Here is a 4061-nt window from a genome sequence, read left to right on the forward strand (position 1 = left end):
ACTGACATTTTGCCAATGTCAGTGTTTAAATGAATGTCATTGAAGACCTTAACAAGAGCCGTCTCAGTGCTGTGGTGTGGTTGAAATTCTGATTGGAAGACATCAAAACAGTTATTTAGTGCCAAGAAAGCATTAAGCTGTTGAAAAACAGCCTTTTCAATGATTTGACTTAAAAATGGGAGATTTGATATGGGCCTATAATTGCTCATTAGTGACCTGACTAGATTGCTCTTTTTTAAGAGTGGCTTAATGACTGCAGTTTCAGGGCCTGTGGGAAAATACCTGAGGAGAGACATGTTGACAATTTGTAGTAGATCTGAGGCCATGCATTAAGAAATATATTTGAAAAAAACCTGTTGGCAGAATATCAAGGCAGCATGAGGAGGATTTCAGATGTTGTATTATGTTCTCCAGGTTTTTATGGTTAATAGAATCAAATTGTCTCATGCTATATAAATTGTTTTTAAGTGGACACAGGGACAAGACATATCCTGTTACTGACATGGAGGCACTGATTGTTTGTCTAATTGTTTGAATTTTGTCTGTGAAGAAGGAAGCAATTTCATTGCAGGCCCTGGTGGATAGAAGGTCAGAGGCCACAGACACAGGAGGGTTGGTTAGCCTGTCGACAGTAGCAAACAGGACACGTGCATTATTAGTGTTTTTGGTGATGATGTCAGAGAAGAAGTACCGCCTTACATTTCTCAGTTCTAAGTTATAAATGTTAAGTCTCTCTTTATAGATGTCATAATGAACCTGGAGATTTGTTTTCCGCCACCTGCGTTCAGCTTTTCGACACTCTCTTTTGAGTTCTAACCAGCGTGGTATTTCTCCATGGAGATCTTCGCTTACCAGAGACCACCTTCACCTTGGCTGGTGTATGGCATCAATAACATTTGTAATTTTGGAACTGAAATTATCTACAAGTTCATTCACTGAGACCTGTGAGAGGGCGGGTGTCGAGGAGAAAGCCTCAATAAATTATATATATATATATATATGCGGTTTTGTGATTACCTGTTTGTACATTTGTGTGCAGATAGCACTCTCAAAGAAAACACAGGAATGATTAGAGAGAGCAACATCAGTCACCACCTTGGAAATGTTCAGACCCTTGGAGATGACCAAGTCCAAAGTGCGCCCCTTATTGTGTGTGGGCTCTGTCACATGTTGAGTCAGTCCATAATTATCAAGAACACAAGACAGTTCTTTAGTCCTTCTGTCCTGGGGGTTGTCAACATGGATGTTAAAATCACCAACTATAACTACACAGTCAAAGTCAATACAGATTATAGACAGCAGTTCACCAAAGTCATCAAAAAAGTTTGCACAGTATTTAGGGGGCCTGTAGATATTTAGAAAAATAGCTTCAGAAGAGGAATTCAGCTGAAGAGCCACATATTCAAAAGAAGCAAAATTCCCATAAGACATCTTTTTGCATTGGAGGGACCCAGATAGCAGCTGACTCTGGGCCGGATCCGCCTCCAAACCGGCAGATCCGTGTAACAGTCACGCCCGTTTTACTGCCCCGTTCCAGATACGGCCCGCATGTAGTCACTCAGGAGTGGGCGTGAGCATCCATCAGTCGGTGGAATCATAATAGTTCTGGCCCGGACTCGTCGGAACGAATTGTTTCTTTTTTTTTTTCTTTCGAACCGGTTCATACCGGAGCAGAAGTCAGTCAGTGGAATCGTAGTTGTTCTGGCCCGGGGCCGTCGGAACGAGCGCGCGAACTGTTTCTTTCTTTGGATCAGTTCGGACTGGAAGCTTTGGGGAATGAGTTTATAACGGTAAGTTGAACGATGTTACAGTCAAACAGTTTAGTGAGATTGTTTTTAATAGTGGTGTAATGCTTGTTAACATCATCACATCGGAATGTTTTGACCGGGTTTTAACTTCTTAAAATAGCTAAAACTGTTGAAGAGGCATTGGCTAACGTTAGCTTTTTAGCTGGGCTAGCTAAATTAACTGAATGAACGGATAGCTAAGCTAGCTAGCATTAATAAACAACTTTGTGTGCAGCTAGCATAAAACATTAATGCTGTTTAACATTAGTTAACTTACAACGATGTTGTAACGTTAGTTTCCAACAGCACCAATTGACAGCACCTGTCTCCTTTTTAGGTTCAATCTTTTCTTCACCCCTGGCTGAGAGCCCGGGATTATAGGGTAATTTAAGTTAATTTAAGTATTTTTGGCTTTGATTTGATTTTCAAATCTTGGCTATATTTAAGCATAACGTTATAAAGTTATGATAGGTAAGTTAAGTGTTTAAAAAATCAAAGCCATCTAAAGAAGTTGGAATTTTCATCTATTAATCAAAACGTAAATTCATTATGACAAATAAGGTCTATGGGCGGGAAATCGCATCTCTCCGTGTCTTTTCATTGACTTTGTATGAAATCACACCACGGTAATATGGTTGAGGAGCAAAGAAAAGAGAAAAGAAATATTTTAAAGAAATGCTAACAAGAACTCTGTTGATCAGTAAGTATTTTAGTATACGTATTATATGTGGAGGTGACTAGTAGATGAGAACGATTTTTTATGTAAAATATATTTAAATAGTATATTTTAATATATCAGGGATGTAACTTTAAAGCCAAAAAATAAAAAAAATAAAAAATACTTTGATAGCGGTGGTGAAATAGATCTCAGTCATGACAGCACCGGTTACTCACATAATCACTTCCTCTTTGTAGATTTGCCAGCAAAATAAAAGCACGAGAAGCTTGTTTGCTGTAATGTTTTACATGGAGTTGAATTGAGAGCTTTTACTTATTTACTTTTTTACTAAACGTGATTCCCCTAAATGTCCTCTGCCTGGAGATACTGGGGAAATGTTGGTACCCGCCAATGCCTTTCCATGACCTGATACAGAATCCACACAGATAAATTTGTAATGATAAGATGCACTTATTTAAGGCTGATCCAATACAATCCAGATGTGATTTGATAATTGTTCAGTTCATAATCAGTATGATTTTTTAATAATTAGTTATTCATGAGTGAAATTCTATTTGTTTTGAGTTACTAAATTAAATGCTATAGAAAATTAGGTCTACTGCCACACCAACAATAGTAAACATGGGCATTGAGTACTTTTTTCAACCCTCTAAAGCATTTCTCAAAAAAGTTGGTTATTAGCTTGGCTTACAGGTAATTTTTTCAAAATGTCTGTTAATGACAGCTCATCAACCAATTGACTTTCTCTCTTAACAGAGGCTGTACGGAAGAACCAAGCTGCTAGCAGCGCATCGGACAACGAAATTAACCAGCACGCCATCCGCTGGTTCAACCTGGCCTCTGACCGTGGAGGTGGCTGCAAAGAACGTGCCATGGCCAGAGAGGCATTAACCATGGTAAATCTGTATTTACCCTCTTTTTGAAACGCTCCATTTTAGCACCTGTCTCATTAAAGCCCCCATCCTGAAAAAGCCCAGTCTGCTCTGATTGGCTTGCGAGAAAAATATGCCACTGCTTTGCAAAGATGGTACTTAACCTTGAGTGGGGATACTCAGATGGGGAAGGCGGTGGTTTAATAAAGTTGTATCTTATTTTATCTTATATTCTAATAAGCCTGCATGTGACATAGGAAGGAGAACCAAATCTGAATGGCTTGTTGAAGCACATGTTTTGTGATCTAGGCAACCCACAAAAATCTGTCTGGGTTGTCTTATTTCACAGTTTGATACCCAAATGGGGAGAGAAAAGGGGAGTTTTTCATGATGTCTCCCCTCTAGGGCTGGACGTCTAATTGAAGTAATTGAAACCCAAATTCCGAGTTCTAACGGCTGTAATTTTACCATTTCAGTTATTTAGTTGTTTTATTTCCTGTTAAAATGTCCCCCAGTGTGTGTGTTTATGTACTTTCCCCTTAAAAACCTGTGTGTGTAGTCAGTGACTCCGCCCTGTCCTGCTCAGCTCCCAGAGTCTGGAGCACAGGGAGATGTTAGCTAGTGCTAATTGCCTTAATTTTCCAGCAGCATTTATTTATGAACACACTTTGACCCACACTGATCATTTACTGCCACACTTACAACAACCTCGCTCACTTTCAG

The 4061-nt window shown here is 39.3% G+C and overlaps 1 long non-coding RNA gene across 1 annotated transcript; it reads left to right on the top strand.

Moving 5' to 3' along the window:
* The first annotated feature begins 1608 nt into the window (after positions 1–1608).
* On the top strand, positions 1609–3958 carry LOC123966887. Its single transcript, XR_006824097.1, has 3 exons — positions 1609–1790; positions 2125–2169; positions 3223–3958. It is a non-coding gene; the product is annotated as an uncharacterized LOC123966887 (long non-coding RNA).
* The last annotated feature ends 103 nt before the right edge of the window (positions 3959–4061 follow it).

Source organism: Micropterus dolomieu, unplaced genomic scaffold, assembly GCF_021292245.1.
Source record: "Micropterus dolomieu isolate WLL.071019.BEF.003 ecotype Adirondacks unplaced genomic scaffold, ASM2129224v1 contig_14490, whole genome shotgun sequence".
Taxonomy (NCBI): Eukaryota; Metazoa; Chordata; class Actinopteri; order Centrarchiformes; family Centrarchidae; genus Micropterus; species Micropterus dolomieu.